General features: G+C 42.5%; 1 pseudogene; it reads left to right on the forward strand.

Annotated features, from left to right (window-relative positions):
* LOC140188957 (uncharacterized) overlaps positions 1–21374 on the forward strand; it is a 38436-nt pseudogene extending 17062 nt beyond the window's left edge.
* The last annotated feature ends 921 nt before the right edge of the window (positions 21375–22295 follow it).

Consider the following 22295-nt stretch of genomic DNA (forward strand, 5'->3'; position numbering starts at 1 on the left):
TGAATCAAACATCACAGTCACGATCACTGTGAATACTGAAACATCACCGTCCCTCTCACTATGAATACTGAAACATCACAGTCCCTCTCACTGTGAATACTGAATCAAACATCACCGTCCCTCTCACTGTGAATACTGAAACATCAACCTCCCTCTCACTGTGAATACTGAAACATCACAGTCCCTCTCACCAAGAATACTGAAACATCACCGTCCCTCTCACTGTGAATACTGAATCAAACATCACAGTCACGATCACTGTGAATACTGAAACATCACCGTCCCTCTCACTGTGAATACTGAAACATCACCGTCCCTCTCACTGTGAATACTGAAACATCACAGTCCCTCTCACTGTGAATACTGAATCAAACATCACAGTCCCTCTCACTGTGAATACTGAATCAAACATCACAGTCCCTCTCACTGTGAATACTGAAACATCAACCTCCCTCTCACTGTGAATACTGAAACATCACAGCCCCATCTCACTGAATACTGAATCAAACATCACAGTCACGATCACTGTGAATACTGAAACATCACAGCCCCTCTCACTGTGAATACTGAATCAAACATCACAGTCACGATCACTGTGAATACTGAATCAAACATCACCGTCCCTCTCACTGTGAATACTGAAACATCAACCTCCCTCTCACTGTGAATACTGAAACATCACAGCCCCTCTCACTGTGAATACTGAATCAAACATCACAGTCACGATCACTGTGAATACTGAAACATCACCGTCCCTCTCACTATGAATACTGAAACATCACAGTCCCTCTCACTGTGAATACTGAATCAAACATCACCGTCCCTCTCACTGTGAATACTGAAACATCAACCTCCCTCTCACTGTGAATACTGAAACATCACAGTCCCTCTCACCAAGAATACTGAAACATCACCGTCCCTCTCACTGTGAATACTGAATCAAACATCACAGTCACGATCACTGTGAATACTGAAACATCACCGTCCCTCTCACTGTGAATACTGAAACATCACCGTCCCTCTCACTGTGAATACTGAAACATCAACCTCCCTCTCACTGTGAATACTGAAACATCACAGCCCCATCTCACTGAATACTGAATCAAACATCACAGTCACGATCACTGTGAATACTGAAACATCACCGTCCCTCTCACTGTGAGTACTGAAACAAACAGCACGGTCCCTCTCACTGTGAATACTGAAACATCACATTCCCTCTCACTGTAAATACTGAAACAATCTTCACAGTCCCTCTCACTGTGAATACTGAATCAAACATCACAGTCACGATCACTGTGAATACTGAAACATCACCGTCCCTCTCACTGTGAATACTGAAACATCACAATCCCTCTCACTGTGAATACTGAAACATCAACCTCCCTCTCACTGTGAATACTGAAACATCACAGTCCCTCTCACCGTGAATACTGAAACATCACAGCCCGTCTCACTGTGAATACTGAATCAAACATCACAGTCACGATCACTGTGAATACTGAAACATCACCGTCCCTCTCACTGTGAATACTGAATCAAACATCACAGTCACGATCACTGTGAATACTGAAACATCACCCTCCCTCTCACTGTGAATACTGAAACATCACAGCCCCTCTCACTGTGAATACTGAAACAAACAGCACGGTCCCTCTCACTATGAATACTGAAACATCACATTCCCTCTCACTGTAAATACTGAAACAATCTTCACAGTCCCTCTCACTGTGAATACTGAAACAAACATCACACTCCCTCTCACTCTGAGTACTGAAACAAACATCAGAGTCCTTCTCACTGTGAGTACTGAAACAAACAGCACAGTCCCTCTCACTCTGAATACTGAAACATCACAGTCCCTCTCACTGTGAATACTGAAATAAACATCACAGTCCCTCTCACTGTGAATACTAAAACAAACATCAGAATCCCTCTCACTGTGAATACTGATAGAAAAATCTCAATCTCTCTCACTGTGAATAGTGCAGTCATCTTGACAGGCCCTAGCACTGTGAAAACTGAAACGAACATCACAATCCCTCTCACTGTGAGTACTGAAGCAAACAGCACAGTCCCTCTCACTCTGAATACAGATTGCAAAATCACAGTGCCTCTCACTGTGAATACTGAATCAAACATCACCATTTCTCTCACTGTGAAAACTGAAACATCACAGTCCCTCTCACTGTAAATACTGAAACAATCTTCACAGTCCCTCTCACTGTGAATACTGAAACAAACATCAGAGTCCCTCTCATTGTGAATACTGAAACGAACATCACAGTCCCTCTCGCTCTGAGTACTGAAACAAACATCAGAGTCCCTCTCACTGTGAGTACTGAAACAAACAGCACAGACCCTCTCACTATGAATACTGAAACATCACAGTCCATCTCTCTGTAAATACTGAAACAAAATTCACAGTCCCTCTCACTGTGGATACAGAAACATACATCACCGTCACTCTCACTGTGAAAACTGAAACATCACATTCCCTCTCAGTGTGAATACTGAAACAAGCATCACAATCCCTCTAACAGAGAATACTGAAACATCACAGACCATCTCACTATGAATACTGAAACATCAGGGTCCCTCTCAACGTGAATACTGAAACAAAAATGACACTCCATCTCACTGTGAATAATGAAATGAACATCACAGTCCCTCTCACTGTGAATACTGAAACAAGTATCACTGTCCCTCTCTCCGTGGATACTGAAACATCACAGTCCCTCTCACTGTGAATACTGAAATAAACATCACAGTCCCTCTCACTGTGAATACTAAAACAAACATCAGAATCCCTCTCACTGTGAATACTGAAACAGACATCACAGTCCGTCTCACGGTGAATACAGAAACATCAATGTTCCTGTCACGGTGAATACTAAAACAAACATCAGAATCCCTCTCACTGTGAATACGGAAACAAACATTACAGTCCATCTCACTCTGAATACAGAAACAAACATCACCGTCCCTCTCACTGTGAACACTGAATCAAACATCACAGTCCCTCTCACTGTGAATACAGATTGCAAAATCACAATCCCTCTCTCTGTGAAAACTGAATCAAACATCACAGCCCCTCTCACTGGGAATACTGAAACAAACATCACAGTCCCTCTCAGTCTGAGTACTGAAACAAACATCAGAGTCCCTCTCACTGTGAGTACTGAAACAAACAGCACGGTCCCTCTCACTATGAATACTGAAATATCACATTCCCTCTCACTGTAAATACTGAAACAATCTTCACCGTCCCTCTCACTGTGAATACTGAAACATCACCGTCCCTCTCACTGTGAATACTGAAACATCACAGTCCCTCTCACTGTGAATACTGAATCAAACATCACAGTCCCTCTCACCGTGAATACTGAAACATCAACCTCCCTCTCACTGTGAATACTGAAACATCACAGCCCCTCTCACTGTGAATACTGAATCAAACATCACAGTCACGATCACTGTGAATACTGAATCAAACATCACCGTCCCGCTCACTGTGAATACTGAAACATCAACCTCCCTCTCACTGTGAATACTGAAACATCACAGCCCCTCTCACTGTGAATACTGAATCAAACATCACAGTCCCTCTCACTGTGAATACTGAATCAAACATCACAGTCACGATCACTGTGAATACTGAAACATCACCGTCCCTCTCACTATGAATACTGAAACATCACAGTCCCTCTCACTGTGAATACTGAATCAAACATCACCGTCCCTCTCACTGTGAATACTGAAACATCAACCTCCCTCTCACTGTGAATACTGAAACATCACAGTCCCTCTCACCAAGAATACTGAAACATCACCGTCCCTCTCACTGTGAATACTGAATCAAACATCACAGTCACGATCACTGTGAATACTGAAACATCACCGTCCCTCTCACTGTGAATACTGAAACATCACCGTCCCTCTCACTGTGAATACTGAAACATCACAGTCCCTCTCACTGTGAATACTGAATCAAACATCACAGTCCCTCTCACTGTGAATACTGAAACATCAACCTCCCTCTCACTGTGAATACTGAAACATCACAGCCCCATCTCACTGAATACTGAATCAAACATCACAGTCACGGTCACTGTGAATACTGAAACATCACAGCCCCTCTCACTGTGAATACTGAATCAAACATCACAGTCACGATCACTGTGAATACTGAATCAAACATCACCGTCCCTCTCACTGTGAATACTGAAACATCAACCTCCCTCTCACTGTGAATACTGAAACATCACAGCCCCTCTCACTGTGAATACTGAATCAAACATCACAGTCACGATCACTGTGAATACTGAAACATCACCGTCCCTCTCACTATGAATACTGAAACATCACAGTCCCTCTCACTGTGAATACTGAATCAAACATCACCGTCCCTCTCACTGTGAATACTGAAACATCAACCTCCCTCTCACTGTGAATACTGAAACATCACAGTCCCTCTCACCAAGAATACTGAAACATCACCGTCCCTCTCACTGTGAATACTGAATCAAACATCACAGTCACGATCACTGTGAATACTGAAACATCACCGTCCCTCTCACTGTGAATACTGAAACATCACCGTCCCTCTCACTGTGAATACTGAAACATCAACCTCCCTCTCACTGTGAATACTGAAACATCACAGCCCCATCTCACTGAATACTGAATCAAACATCACAGTCACGATCACTGTGAATACTGAAACATCACCGTCCCTCTCACTGTGAGTACTGAAACAAACAGCACGGTCCCTCTCACTGTGAATACTGAAACATCACATTCCCTCTCACTGTAAATACTGAAACAATCTTCACAGTCCCTCTCACTGTGAATACTGAATCAAACATCACAGTCACGATCACTGTGAATACTGAAACATCACCGTCCCTCTCACTGTGAATACTGAAACATCACAATCCCTCTCACTGTGAATACTGAAACATCAACCTCCCTCTCACTGTGAATACTGAAACATCACAGTCCCTCTCACCGTGAATACTGAAACATCACAGCCCGTCTCACTGTGAATACTGAATCAAACATCACAGTCACGATCACTGTGAATACTGAAACATCACCGTCCCTCTCACTGTGAATACTGAATCAAACATCACAGTCACGATCACTGTGAATACTGAAACATCACCCTCCCTCTCACTGTGAATACTGAAACATCACAGCCCCTCTCACTGTGAATACTGAAACAAACAGCACGGTCCCTCTCACTATGAATACTGAAACATCACATTCCCTCTCACTGTAAATACTGAAACAATCTTCACAGTCCCTCTCACTGTGAATACTGAAACAAACATCACACTCCCTCTCACTCTGAGTACTGAAACAAACATCAGAGTCCTTCTCACTGTGAGTACTGAAACAAACAGCACAGTCCCTCTCACTCTGAATACTGAAACATCACAGTCCCTCTCACTGTGAATACTGAAATAAACATCACAGTCCCTCTCACTGTGAATACTAAAACAAACATCAGAATCCCTCTCACTGTGAATACTGATAGAAAAATCTCAATCTCTCTCACTGTGAATAGTGCAGTCATCTTGACAGGCCCTAGCACTGTGAAAACTGAAACGAACATCACAATCCCTCTCACTGTGAGTACTGAAGCAAACAGCACAGTCCCTCTCACTCTGAATACAGATTGCAAGATCACAGTGCCTCTCACTGTGAATACTGAATCAAACATCACAGTCCCTCTCACTCTGAGTACTGAAACAAACAGCACAGTCCCTCTCACTGTGAATACTGAAACATCAAAGTCCCTTTCACTGTAAATACTGAAACCATCTTCACAGTCCCTCTCACTGTGTATACTGAAACAAACATCACAGTCCCTCTCACGGTGAATACTGAAACAAACATCACTGTCCCTCTCACTGTGAACACTGAATCAAACATCACAGTTCCTCTCACTCTGAATACAGATTACAAAATCACAGTCCCTCTCACTATGAATACTGAATCAAACATCACAGTCGCGATCACTGTGAAAACTGAAATATCACAGTCCCTCTCACTGTGAATACTCAAACAAACATCACAGTCCATCTCACTGTCTGTACTGATACAAACATCACCATCCCTCTCACTGTGAATACTGATACAAACATCACCATCTCTCTCACTGCGGATACTGAAACAAACAGCACAGTCCCTCTCACTGTGAATACTGAAACATCAAAGTCCCTTTCACTGTAAATACTGAAACCATCTTCACAGTCCCTCTCACTGTGTATACTGAAACAAACATCACAGACCCTCTCACTGTGAATACTGAAAGAAACATCAAAGTCCCTCTCACTGTGAATACTAAAACAAACATCAGAATCCCTCTCACTGTGAATACTGATAGAAAAATCTCAATCTCTCTCACTGTGAATAGTGCAGTCATCTTGACAGGCCCTAGCACTGTGAAAACTGAAACGAACATCACAATCCCTCTCACTGTGAGTACTGAAGCAAACAGCACAGTCCCTCTCACTCTGAATACAGATTGCAAAATCACAGTCCCTCTCACTGTGAATACTGAATCAAACATCACAGTCCCTCTCACTCTGAGTACTGAAACAAACAGCACAGTCCCTCTCACTGTGAATACTGAAACATCAAAGTCCCTCTCACTGTAAATACTGAAACCATCTTCACAGTCCCTCTCACTGTGTATACTGAAACAAACATCACAGTCCCTCTCACGGTGAATACAGAAACAAACATTACTGTCCCTCTCACTGTGAACACTGAATCAAACATCACAGTTCCTCTCACTCTGAATACAGATTACAAAATCACAGTCCCTCTCACTGTGAATACTGAATCAAACATCACAGTCCCTCTCACTCTGAGTACTGAAACAAACAGCACAGTCCCTCTCACTGTGAATACTGAAACATCAAAGTCCCTTTCACTGTAAATACTGAAACCATCTTCACAGTCCCTCTCACTGTGTATACTGAAACAAACATCACAGTCCCTCTCACGGTGAATACTGAAACAAACATCACTGTCCCTCTCACTGTGAACACTGAATCAAACATCACAGTTCCTCTCACTCTGAATACAGATTACAAAATCACAGTCCCTCTCACTATGAATACTGAATCAAACATCACAGTCCCAATCAGTGTGAATACTGAATCAAACATCACAGTCGCGATCACTGTGAAAACTGAAATATCACAGTCCCTCTCACTGTGAATACTGAAACATCACAGCCCCTCTCACTGTGAATACTGAAACAAACATCAAAATCGCTCTCACTATGAATACTGAAACATCACCGTCCCTCTCACTGTGAATACTGAATCAAACATCACAGTCGCGATCACTGTGAATACTGAAACATCACAGTCCATCTCACTGTAAATACTGAAAGAACCTCACAATCCCTTTCACTGTGAAAACTAAAATATCACAGTTCCTCTCAGTGTGAATCCTGAAACAAACCTCACAGTCCATCTCACTGTGTGTACTGATACAAACATCACCATCCCTCTCACTGTGAATATTGAAACAAACATCACATGCCGTCTCACTGTGAATGCTGAAACAAAGATCACCATCCATCTCACTGTGAATACTGAAACATCACAGTCCCTCTCACTGTGAATATTGAAACAAACATCACAGTGCGATCACTGTGAATACTGAAACAAACTTCACAGTCCCTCTCACTGTGAGTACTGAAACGAACATCATAGTACCTCTCACTGTGAATACTGAAAGAAACATCTCAGTCCATCTCACTATGAATACAGAAACAAACATCATGGTCCCTCTCACTGGGAATACGGAATCAAACATCACAGTCGCGATCACTGTGAATACTGAAACATCACAGTCCATCTCACTGTAATTACTGAAACGAACTTCACAATCCCTTTCACTGTGAAAACTGAAACATCACAGTTGCTCTCAGATTGAATACTGAAACAAACATCACAGTCCATTTCACAGTGAATACTGAAACATCGCAATCCCTCTCACTATGAATACAGAAACTTCACAGTACCTCTCACTGTGAATACTGAAACAAACTTCACAGTCCCTCTCACTGTGGATACAGAAACAAACATCACCAGCCCTCTCGCTGTGAAAACTGAAACATCACAGTCTCTCTCAGTGTGAATACTGAAACAAGCATCACAGTTCCTCTCACTGTGAATACTGAAACAAACATCAGTACCTCTCACACTGAATACTGAAACATCACAGTTCCTCTCACTGTGAATACAGAAAAAAATATTACTATCCATCTCACTATGAATACTGAAACAAACATCACAATCCCTCTCACTGTGAATACTGAAACAAACATCACACGCCCTCTCACTGTGAATACTGAAACAAACATCACAGACCCTCTCACTGTGAATACTCAAATAAACATCACAGGCCCTCTCATTCTGAGTACTGAAACAAACATCAGAGTCCCTCTCACTGTGAATACAGAAACAAACAGCACAGTCCCTCTCACAGTGAATACTGAAACATCACAGTCCCTCTCACTGTAAATACTGAAACAATCTTCACAGTCCATCTCACTGTAAATACTGAAACAATCTTCACAGTCCCTCTCACTGTGAACACTGAATCAAACATCACAGTCCTCTCACTCTGAATACAGATTGCAAAATCACAGTCCCTCTCACTGTGAATACTGAATCAAACATCACAGTCCCAATCACTCTGAATACAGATTGCAAAATCACAGTCCCTCTCACTGTGAATACTGAATCAAACATCACAGTCCCAATCACTGTGAATACTGAATCAAACATCACAGTCGCGATCACTGTGAAAACTGAAATATCACAGTCCCTCTCACTGTGAATACTGAAACAAACATCACAGTCCATCTCACTGTCTGTACTGATACAAACATCACCATCCCTCTCACTGTGAATACTGATACAAACATCACCATCTCTCTCACTGCGGATACTGAAACAAACATCACAGACCCTCTCACTGTGAATACTGAAAGAAACATCACAGTCCCTCTCACTGTGAATACTAAAACAAACATCAGAATCCCTCTCACTGTGAATACTGATAGAAAAATCTCAATCTCTCTCACTGTGAATAATGCAGTCATCTTGACAGGCCCTAGCACTGTGAAAACTGAAACGAACATCACAATCCCTCTCACTCTGAGTACTGAAACAAACATCAGGGTCCCTCTCACTATGAGTACTGAAACAAACAGCACGGTCCCTCTCACTATGAATACTGAAACATCACATTCCCTCTCACTGTAAATACTGAAACAATCTTCACAGTCCCTCTCACTGTGAATACTGAAACAAACATCACACTCCCTCTCACTCTGAGTACTGAAACAAACATCAGAGTCCTTCTCACTGTGAGTACTGAAATAAACATCACAGTCCCTCTCACTGTGAATACTAAAACAAACATCAGAATCCCTCTCACTGTGAATACTGATAGAAAAATCTCAATCTCTCTCACTGTGAATAGTGCAGTCATCTTGACAGGCCCTAGCACTGTGAAAACTGAAACGAACATCACAATCCCTCTCACTGTGAGTACTGAAGCAAACAGCACAGTCCCTCTCACTCTGAATACAGATTGCAAAATCACAGTGCCTCTCACTGTGAATACTGAATCAAACATCACAGTCCCTCTCACTCTGAGTACTGAAACAAACAGCACAGTCCCTCTCACTGTGAATACTGAAACATCAAAGTCCCTCTCACTGTAAATACTGAAACCATCTTCACAGTCCCTCTCACTGTGTATACTGAAACAAACATCACAGTCCCTCTCACGGTGAATACTGAAACAAACATCACTGTCCCTCTCACTGTGAACACTGAATCAAACATCACAGTTCCTCTCACTCTGAATACAGATTACAAAATCACAGTCCCTCTCACTATGAATACTGAATCAAACATCACAGTCGCGATCACTGTGAAAACTGAAATATCACAGTCCCTCTCACTGTGAATACTCAAACAAACATCACAGTCCATCTCACTGTCTGTACTGATACAAACATCACCATCCCTCTCACTGTGAATACTGATACAAACATCACCATCTCTCTCACTGTGGATACTGAAACAAACAGCACAGTCCCTCTCACTGTGAATACTGAAACATCAAAGTCCCTTTCACTGTAAATACTGAAACCATCTTCACAGTCCCTCTCACTGTGTATACTGAAACAAACATCACAGACCCTCTCACTGTGAATACTGAAAGAAACATCAAAGTCCCTCTCACTGTGAATACTAAAACAAACATCAGAATCCCTCTCACTGTGAATACTGATAGAAAAATCTCAATCTCTCTCACTGTGAATAGTGCAGTCATCTTGACAGGCCCTAGCACTGTGAAAACTGAAACGAACATCACAATCCCTCTCACTGTGAGTACTGAAGCAAACAGCACAGTCCCTCTCACTCTGAATACAGATTGCAAAATCACAGTCCCTCTCACTGTGAATACTGAATCAAACATCACAGTCCCTCTCACTCTGAGTACTGAAACAAACAGCACAGTCCCTCTCACTGTGAATACTGAAACATCAAAGTCCCTCTCACTGTAAATACTGAAACCATCTTCACAGTCCCTCTCACTGTGTATACTGAAACAAACATCACAGTCCCTCTCACGGTGAATACAGAAACAAACATCACTGTCCCTCTCACTGTGAACACTGAATCAAACATCACAGTTCCTCTCACTCTGAATACAGATTACAAAATCACAGTCCCTCTCACTGTGAATACTGAATCAAACATCACAGTCCCTCTCACTGTGAATACTCAAATAAACATCACAGGCCCTCTCATTCTGTACTGAAACAAACATCAGAGTCCCTCTCACTGTGAATACAGAAACAAACAGCACAGTCCCTCTCACAGTGAATACTGAAACATCACAGTCCCTCTCACTGTAAATACTGAAACAATCTTCACAGTCCATCTCACTGTAAATACTGAAACAATCTTCACAGTCCCTCTCACTGTGAACACTGAATCAAACATCACAGTCCTCTCACTCTGAATACAGATTGCAAAATCACAGTCCCTCTCACTGTGAATACTGAATCAAACATCACAGTCCCAATCACTCTGAATACAGATTGCAAAATCACAGTCCCTCTCACTGTGAATACTGAATCAAACATCACAGTCCCAATCACTGTGAATACTGAATCAAACATCACAGTCGCGATCACTGTGAAAACTGAAATATCACAGTCCCTCTCACTGTGAATACTGAAACAAACATCACAGTCCATCTCACTGTCTGTACTGATACAAACATCACCATCCCTCTCACTGTGAATACTGATACAAACATCACCATCTCTCTCACTGCGGATACTGAAACAAACATCACAGACCCTCTCACTGTGAATACTGAAAGAAACATCACAGTCCCTCTCACTGTGAATACTAAAACAAACATCAGAATCCCTCTCACTGTGAATACTGATAGAAAAATCTCAATCTCTCTCACTGTGAATAATGCAGTCATCTTGACAGGCCCTAGCACTGTGAAAACTGAAACGAACATCACAATCCCTCTCACTCTGAGTACTGAAACAAACATCAGGGTCCCTCTCACTGTGAGTACTGAAACAAACAGCACGGTCCCTCTCACTATGAATACTGAAACATCACATTCCCTCTCACTGTAAATACTGAAACAATCTTCACAGTCCCTCTCACTGTGAATACTGAAACAAACATCACACTCCCTCTCACTCTGAGTACTGAAACAAACATCAGAGTCCTTCTCACTGTGAGTACTGAAATAAACATCACAGTCCCTCTCACTGTGAATACTAAAACAAACATCAGAATCCCTCTCACTGTGAATACTGATAGAAAAATCTCAATCTCTCTCACTGTGAATAGTGCAGTCATCTTGACAGGCCCTAGCACTGTGAAAACTGAAACGAACATCACAATCCCTCTCACTGTGAGTACTGAAGCAAACAGCACAGTCCCTCTCACTCTGAATACAGATTGCAAAATCACAGTGCCTCTCACTGTGAATACTGAATCAAACATCACAGTCCCTCTCACTCTGAGTACTGAAACAAACAGCACAGTCCCTCTCACTGTGAATACTGAAACATCAAAGTCCCTCTCACTGTAAATACTGAAACCATCTTCACAGTCCCTCTCACTGTGTATACTGAAACAAACATCACAGTCCCTCTCACGGTGAATACAGAAACAAACATCACTGTCCCTCTCACTGTGAACACTGAATCAAACATCACAGTTCCTCTCACTCCGAATACAGATTACAAAATCACAGTCCCTCTCACTGTGAATACTGAATCAAACATCACAGTCCCTCTCACTCTGAGTACTGAAACAAACAGCACAGTCCCTCTCACTGTGAATACTGAAACATCAAAGTCCCTTTCACTGTAAATACTGAAACCATCTTCACAGTCCCTCTCACTGTGTATACTGAAACAAACATCACAGTCCCTCTCACGGTGAATACTGAAACAAACATCACTGTCCCTCTCACTGTGAACACTGAATCAAACATCACAGTTCCTCTCACTCTGAATACAGATTACAAAATCACAGTCCCTCTCACTATGAATACTGAATCAAACATCACAGTCGCGATCACTGTGAAAACTGAAATATCACAGTCCCTCTCACTGTGAATACTCAAACAAACATCACAGTCCATCTCACTGTCTGTACTGATACAAACATCACCATCCCTCTCACTGTGAATACTGATACAAACATCACCATCTCTCTCACTGTGGATACTGAAACAAACAGCACAGTCCCTCTCACTGTGAATACTGAAACATCAAAGTCCCTTTCACTGTAAATACTGAAACCATCTTCACAGTCCCTCTCACTGTGTATACTGAAACAAACATCACAGACCCTCTCACTGTGAATACTGAAAGAAACATCACTGTCCCTCTCACTGTGAATACTAAAACAAACATCAGAATCCCTCTCACTGTGAATACTGATAGAAAAATCTCAATCTCTCTCACTGTGAATAGTGCAGTCATCTTGACAGGCCCTAGCACTGTGAAAACTGAAACGAACATCACAATCCCTCTCACTGTGAGTACTGAAGCAAACAGCACAGTCCCTCTCACTCTGAATACAGATTGCAAAATCACAGTCCCTCTCACTGTGAATACTGAATCAAACATCACAGTCCCTCTCACTCTGAGTACTGAAACAAACAGCACAGTCCCTCTCACTGTGAATACTGAAACATCAAAGTCCCTCTCACTGTAAATACTGAAACCATCTTCACAGTCCCTCTCACTGTGTATACTGAAACAAACATCACAGTCCCTCTCACAGTGAATACAGAAACAAACATCACTGTCCCTCTCACTGTGAACACTGAATCAAACATCACAGTTCCTCTCACTCTGAATACAGATTACAAAATCACAGTCCCTCTCACTGTGAATACTGAATCAAACATCACAGTCCCTCTCACTCTGAGTACTGAAACAAACAGCACAGTCCCTCTCACTGTGAATACTGAAACATCAAAGTCCCTTTCACTGTAAATACTGAAACCATCTTCACAGTCCCTCTCACTGTGTATACTGAAACAAACATCACAGTCCCTCTCACGGTGAATACTGAAACAAACATCACTGTCCCTCTCACTGTGAACACTGAATCAAACATCACAGTTCCTCTCACTCTGAATACAGATTACAAAATCACAGTCCCTCTCACTATGAATACTGAATCAAACATCACAGTCCCAATCAGTGTGAATACTGAATCAAACATCACAGTCGCGATCACTGTGAAAACTGAAATATCACAGTCCCTCTCACTGTGAATACTGAAACATCACAGCCCCTCTCACTGTGAATACTGAAACAAACATCAAAATCGCTCTCACTATGAATACTGAAACATCACCGTCCCTCTCACTGTGAATACTGAATCAAACATCACAGTCGCGATCACTGTGAATACTGAAACATCACAGTCCATCTCACTGTAAATACTGAAAGAACCTCACAATCCCTTTCACTGTGAAAACTAAAATATCACAGTTCCTCTCAGTGTGAATCCTGAAACAAACCTCACAGTCCATCTCACTGTGTGTACTGATACAAACATCACCATCCCTCTCACTGTGAATATTGAAACAAACATCACATGCCGTCTCACTGTGAATGCTGAAACAAAGATCACCATCCATCTCACTGTGAATACTGAAACATCACAGTCCCTCTCACTGTGAATATTGAAACAAACATCACAGTGCGATCACTGTGAATACTGAAACAAACTTCACAGTCCCTCTCACTGTGAGTACTGAAACGAACATCATAGTACCTCTCACTGTGAATACTGAAAGAAACATCTCAGTCCATCTCACTATGAATACAGAAACAAACATCATGGTCCCTCTCACTGGGAATACGGAATCAAACATCACAGTCGCGATCACTGTGAATACTGAAACATCACAGTCCATCTCACTGTAATTACTGAAACGAACTTCACAATCCCTTTCACTGTGAAAACTGAAACATCACAGTTGCTCTCAGATTGAATACTGAAACAAACATCACAGTCCATTTCACAGTGAATACTGAAACATCGCAATCCCTCTCACTATGAATACAGAAACTTCACAGTACCTCTCACTGTGAATACTGAAACAAACTTCACAGTCCCTCTCACTGTGGATACAGAAACAAACATCACCAGCCCTCTCGCTGTGAAAACTGAAACATCACAGTCTCTCTCAGTGTGAATACTGAAACAAGCATCACAGTTCCTCTCACTGTGAATACTGAAACAAACATCAGTACCTCTCACACTGAATACTGAAACATCACAGTTCCTCTCACTGTGAATACAGAAAAAAATATTACTATCCATCTCACTATGAATACTGAAACAAACATCACAATCCCTCTCACTGTGAATACTGAAACAAACATCACAGGCCCTCTCATTCTGAGTACTGAAACAAACATCAGAGTCCCTCTCACTGTGAATACAGAAACAAACAGCACAGACCCTCTCACAGTGAATACTGAAACATCACAGTCCCTCTCACTGTAAATACTGAAACAATCTTCACAGTCCATCTCACTGTAAATACTGAAACAATCTTCACAGTCCCTCTCACTGTGAATACGGAAACAAACATCACAGTCCATCTCACTATGAATACAGAAACAAACATCATGGTCCCTCTGACTGTGAATATGAAATCAAACATCACAGTCGCGATCACTGTGAATACTGAAACATCACAGTCCATCTCACTGTAAATACTGAAGCGAACTTCACAATCCCTTTCACTGTGAAAACTGAAACATCACAGTTGATCTCAGAGTGAATACTGAAAGAAACATCACAGTCCCTCTCACAGTGAATACTGAAACATCACAATGCCTCTCACTGTGAAAACTGAAACATCACAGTCCCTCTCACTGTAAATACTGAAACAATCTTCACAGTCCCTCTCACTGTGAATACTGAAACAAACATCAGAGTCCCTCTCATTGTGAATACTGAAACGAACATCACAGTCCCTCTCACTCTGAGTACTGAAACAAACATCAGAGTCCCTCTCACTGTGAGTACTGAAACAAACAGCACAGACCCTCTCACTATGAATACTGAAACATCACAGTCCATCTCTCTGTAAATACTGAAACAAAATTCACAGTCCCTCTCACTGTGGATACAGAAACATACATCACCGTCACTCTCACTGTGAAAACTGAAACATCACATTCCCTCTCAGTGTGAATACTGAAACAAGCATCACAATCCCTCTAACAGAGAATACTGAAACATCACAGACCATCTCACTATGAATACTGAAACATCAGGGTCCCTCTCAACGTGAATACTGAAACAAAAATGACACTCCATCTCACTGTGAATAATGAAATGAACATCACAGTCCCTCTCACTGTGAATACTGAAACAAGTATCACTGTCCCTCTCTCCGTGGATACTGAAACATCACAGTCCCTCTCACTGTGAATACTGAAACAAACATCACAGTCCCTCTCACTGTGCATACTGCAACATCACGGTCCCTCTCACTGTGAATACTGAAACAAAGATCACAGTCCCTCTCACTCTGAGTACTGAAACAAAATTCGCAGTCCCTTTATGAATACTAAAGTAAATATCACAGTCCATCTCACTATGAATACTGAATCAAACATCACAGTCCCTCTCGCTGTGAATACTAATAGAAACATCACAATCTCTCTCACTGTGAATACTGAAACAAACATCACAGTCCCTCTCAGTCTGAGTACTGAAACAAACATCAGAGTCCCTCTCACTCTGAGTACTGAAACATCACAGTCCCTCTCACTGTGAATACTGAATCAAACATCAAAATCCCTCTCACTGTGAATACTGAAACATCACAGTCCCTCTCACTCTGAATACAGATTGCAAAATCACAGTCCCTCTCACTGTGAATACTGAATCAAACATCACAGTCGCGATCACTGTGAATACTGAAACATCACCGTCCCTCTCACTGTGCATACTGCAACATCACGGTCCCTCTCACTGTGAATACTGAAACAAAGATCACAGTCCCTCTCACTCTGAGTACTGAAACAAAATTCGCAGTCCCTTTATGAATACTAAAGTAAATATCACAGTCCATCTCACTATGAATACTGAATCAAACATCACAGTCCCTCTCGCTGTGAATACTAATAGAAACATCACAATCTCTCTCACTGTGAATACTGAAACAAACATCACAGTCCCTCTCAGTCTGAGTACTGAAACAAACATCAGAGTCCCTCTCACTCTGAGTACTGAAACATCACAGTCCCTCTCACTGTGAATACTGAATCAAACATCAAAATCCCTCTCACTGTGAATACTGAAACATCACAGTCCCTCTCACTCTGAATACAGATTGCAAAATCACAGTCCCTCTCACTGTGAATACTGAATCAAACATCACAGTCGCGATCACTGTGAATACTGAAACATCACCGTCCCTCTCACTGTGCATACTGCAACATCACGGTCCCTCTCACTGTGAATACTGAAACAAAGATCACAGTCCCTCTCACTCTGAGTACTGAAACAAAATTCGCAGTCCCTTTATGAATACTAAAGTAAATATCACAGTCCATCTCACTATGAATACTGAATCAAACATCACAGTCCCTCTCGCTGTGAATACTAATAGAAACATCACAATCTCTCTCACTGTGAATACTGAAACAAACATCACAGTCCCTCTCAGTCTGAGTACTGAAACAAACATCAGAGTCCCTCTCACTCTGAGTACTGAAACATCACAGTCCCTCTCACTGTGAATACTGAATCAAACATCAAAATCCCTCTCACTGTGAATACTGAAACATCACAGTCCCTCTCACTCTGAATACAGATTGCAAAATCACAGTCCCTCTCACTGTGAATACTGAATCAAACATCACAGTCGCGATCACTGTGAATACTGAAACATCACCGTCCCTCTCACTGTGAACACTGAAACAAACATCAAAATCCCTCTCACTGTGAATACTGAAACAAACATCACTGTCCCTCTCACTGTGAACACTGAATCAAACATCACAGTCCCAATCACTGTGAATACTGAATCAAACATTACAGTCGCGATCACTGTGAATACTGAAACATCACAGTCCATCTCACTGTAAATACTGAAAGAACTTCACAATCCCTTTCACTGTGAAAACTGAAATATCACAGTTCCTCTCAGCGTGAATACTGCAACAAACATCACAGTCCATCTCACTGTGTGTACTGATACAAACATCACCATCCCTCTCACTGTGAATGCTGAAATCACATCACACATCCTCTCACTGTGAACACTGAAGCAAATATCACCATCCCTCTCACTGTGAATACTGAAACATCACAGTCCCTCTCACTGTGAATACTGAAACATCACAGCCCCTATCAATGTGAATACTTGTAGCCCCCTGGCCACCCTCAGGGTCGCTCGGCTCGCTGTCGTCTAGGGAAACAGCCTCGGCCCCGCCAAACTGGGTAATTAGTTTGTGTGGATGCTGTGTGAGTCACCCCACCCCACCCCACCCAAATAACAGACATTACACCAGATGCAATTAAATGATTTACAGTTTATAGATATTACTGGAACTATATAATTAAAAGAGAATAAAATATAAAAGGAAAATAAAAGGCGCCACACTTATCAAAGTTCAATCTCTTTGTGCACAAAAACCGTTGGAGCTCAAGGACCTTCTTCTTCACCCTGCGAACCCTCGGACCACCTCGACCGGCCGCCTGGGACCAACAACGGTGGTCGACCAGACGCTCCAAACGAGTCCGTCTCCGTCTCCTCGCCGAACGTCCCGCTCGGGGTCCGACCCCGTTAGCGGACTCACAGCACCTGGCCCATCCTCTGTCTCGCTCTCCCGCCTTCTCCCCCAAAACCCCGCGCATACAGTATCTTCAAATACACCAAAACCATAACAACTATCCCCATTGGCTAATAGCACCCTCTTATCACCCTCTAAACCACAATAAACTGCTGGCGCAAACTCTCTGCAGCGTTAAAACACAACAAAGCCGCATTCCACAGATTAACATAACAAAAATCGCCATTTTAAATGTAACAAAAGAAAGACCCCGTACATACTGAAACAAACATCAAAATCCCTCTCACTGTGAATACTGAAACATCACAGCCCCTCTCACTGTGAATACTGAAACATCACAGCCCCTCTCACTGTGAATACTGAAACATCACAGTCCCTCTCACTGTGAATACTGAAACATCACAGCCCCTCTCAATGTGAATACTGAAACAAACATCAAAATCCCTCTCACTGTGAATACTGAAACATCACAGCCCCTCTCACTGTGAATACTGAAACTTACTTGTCTTCTCACTCTCCCATTTTGAGGAATGTCCTATGGCCAGTCGTGTCAACTCTGTTTCTCTCTCTACAGATGCTGCTCAACCTGCTGAGTGTTCACCAGCAGTTACTGTTCTACTTTAGGATTACTGGTATGAGATGTACTCAATAATGCCAGCATAATGCAATCAGCTTCAGAAGTTCTCTAGTATATAAAACTGAAATTAGAAAATTATATTGGGCCCTAAATATATGCAAAAATTACATAAAATGTTCTGTACTCAATGGGTTAATCTCCATTGTTTCAATTCTATGATCTGAGCCAGTGAATATTCTTGTCTAAATCGACAGGAAAGCATTGCCCCATTAACCCATTGGTTGGATAACCCTGGAACTTATGTCTCCAACAGCCAGACCTCAACATGTCACAGACGTTTCCTTTGTTCCATCCAACCCTACCCCACTTTCTCTGCAACTTAAACAAACTTGTTCTCTGTCTTTCACGGTTCTACTGAAGGGTCTTCTATGTGCAATGTTAACTTTTCCACTGTTTCCTCAAATGCTGCCTGACTTGCTAAATCATTCAGATTTTCAGCATCAGTAGTGTTATGAAGTTTCTTCCTCTATGGTAATTTTAAATTGATCTGTAATAACTGAGGACAATTTCAACCCTTTCTTTTGTAAGCAGTATTTTAAATGTCAGTTCAGCATTTTTGCTTATCTGTTTGTGTTTGTGGAGAAGCATTACCAAAGCAAATGCATATGAACTTTAATCAGAAATGGCTTTCCAAATTTCAGCAGGTACTTACAATGAGTTAATAGAGGTTAATGTTTGTCGGCTCTTTAGTAATGATTAGGTGGATCAGTCAAGGAGATGGGGTGTTTGAGATTGGCACAGAAGGGTCCAACTGCACTTGGGCAAACGAGTTAGAGAAGACTTAAAGGCAAACAGGTTTAGTGAGAGCACCTCATATGTTTAACAGGAAAAGGAGTGGCCCATTTTGACTGCAAATGTTCACTGCAGAATGACATAAAAAGATAAAAAAAAGTGGCTTTTATACTGGGGATATGCAGCCAGTGATGAGTGGAGGGTTCATTTTGCTGGGCTGGATCTTTAATAAAGCTCTTTCAATTATCCCATTCCTCTCCTCTTTCCTTACACCCCTCCTTTTTTCATAATTAGAAATTTATACAGTTCCCCCTTATAATTTACAATTAAGTTTGTGTCCTCTTTCAGGAATTCCAGCTGAGGCTGTGTAAAACCATTCTCTAGTGTAGAGACCACATTATCGACATCATTCATTCACTGAGAACCTCAAAGCCAGTTAGTTGTATCACCTAGACAACCTTGGTATCTACCTTATCACAGACATCCCTCGTTCTCTCTGTAGCTCAAAACAGAATTGTTTTCCCACTTCTTCAGTTCTGTAGAAGTTTTCTGCAGTTTTTAAGAAAACTGTAACAACTCATTTATTGAACTCCCAAATAAAAAAAAACGAACACAAAGCACACTGAAAGTACTTTATGTAATTGCGTCATCATGTCAGACCATGCTCTTAAAGTGAACCCCAACTCAATGTTGGTGGTTGTGAATTATGTACGTTTCCACCAATTACATTACTCTACACACTCGCCGCCCCCAGAGTTCACTAAAACTGGCATTGTGAGTCTGTCCGGAGCTTGGACGAGCCAGCCAGCTCAGGTCCTGTGTTCCGTGGGCGGAGGAGCATCAAGGCCTCTGGCCCATCCAGAGGTGTGTTGACACGCTCATGGTCATGGTGACTCATGGTGACGGCAGGGGCAAGGTAGCAGAATCCTCCAAACCTTGGTGGGCCTATTTAAGGCGATCTACCAAAATACTCATACATTCAGATTTACGCCTTTATCTATCATAAAAGTCTTTTCTTTCTGTTCCAGAATGTGGACCAGGCCACCGTAAGGGGCCCTAAGGGGATGCTGGTGTGGGTCATAGCGGACGAAAACAAACGAGGCTGAATGTAGGTCAACAGGAAGCCAAGAGAGCAGAACGCCATGATGGGAGGTCAGAAGAGGTGCAAAGGAATTAAATTCACTGAGGAGGGCGAAACGCTGTTGAGAGGCTAACTGAGCAGTCGTGGCATCAGGAATCACCTGGCACTAGTAACAGCTGCCTGTATGCCAATTCAGTCATGGACAACTGCAGGTCCTCTTCTGGAGCTGTTCTGAGCCCCAGCAGGACCCACAGGAGGCGATCATGCCAACATCATGCATTAGGGAAGCCCTCAGAGCAGCCTTTATGGAGCGGCGAATCTGCTCACTAGGCCATTGGACTGTCGGTGATCCCAGCTTCCCCGAACTTAATGGCAGCCATCTGCAGGCCCATGACTGCTGTTCGGTAAACCTGGGCCTCTGGGTCAGTAACTTGGTCAGCTGCCATACCAGCATAGTCAACCCCGATGTGTATGGCCTCAACGGCTAGCCATGAGAGGCAATCGGCCACGGCATTATTTTTCCCCTCGATCTGTTGTATATCAATTGTGAACTCTGATATGTAGGCCAGGTGATATTGCTGTCATGCAGACGAAGGGCGGATAAGCCCCCGGGGCCTGACGGAATATTCCCCAGGTTGCTCCACGAGGCAAGGGAAGAGATTGCTGAGCCTCTGGCTAGAATCTTTATGTCCTCGTTGTCCATGGGAATAGCACCGGAGGATTGGAGGGAAGCGAATCTTGTCCCCTTGTTCAAAAAAGGTAGTAGGGATAGTCTGGGTAATTATGGACCAGTGAGCCTTACGTCTGTAGTGGGAAAGCTTTTGAAAAAGATTCTTAGAGATAGGATCTATGGGCATTTAGAGAATTATGCTTTGATCAGGGACAATCAGCATGGCTTTGTGAAGGGCAGATCGTGTCTAACAAGCCTGATAGAGTTCTTTGAGGAGGTGATCAGGCATATAGATGAGCGTAGTGCAGTGGATGTGACCTACATGGATTTTAGTAAGGCATTTGACAAGCTTCCACACAGTAGGCTTATTCAGAAAGTCGGAAGGCATGGGATCCAGGGAAGTTTGGCCAGGTGGATTCAGAATTGGCTCACCTGCAGAAAGCAGAGGGTCGTGTGGAGGGAGTACATTCAGATTGGAGGATTGTGACTAGTGGTGTCCCACAAGGAGCTGTTCTGGGACCTCTACTTTTCGTGATTTTTATTAACGACCTGGATGTCGGGGTAGAAGGGGGGGTTGGTGAGTTTGCAGATGACACAAAGGTTGGTGGTGTTGTAGATAGTGTAGGGGATTGTCGAAGATTGCAGTGGGACATTGATAGGATGCAGAAGTGGGCTGAGAAGTGGCAGATGGAGTTCAACCCAGAGAAGTGTGAGGTGGTGCACTTTGGAAGGGCAAACT

This window comes from Mobula birostris, chromosome 1 (assembly GCF_030028105.1).
Source record: "Mobula birostris isolate sMobBir1 chromosome 1, sMobBir1.hap1, whole genome shotgun sequence".
NCBI lineage: Eukaryota > Metazoa > Chordata > Chondrichthyes > Myliobatiformes > Myliobatidae > Mobula > Mobula birostris.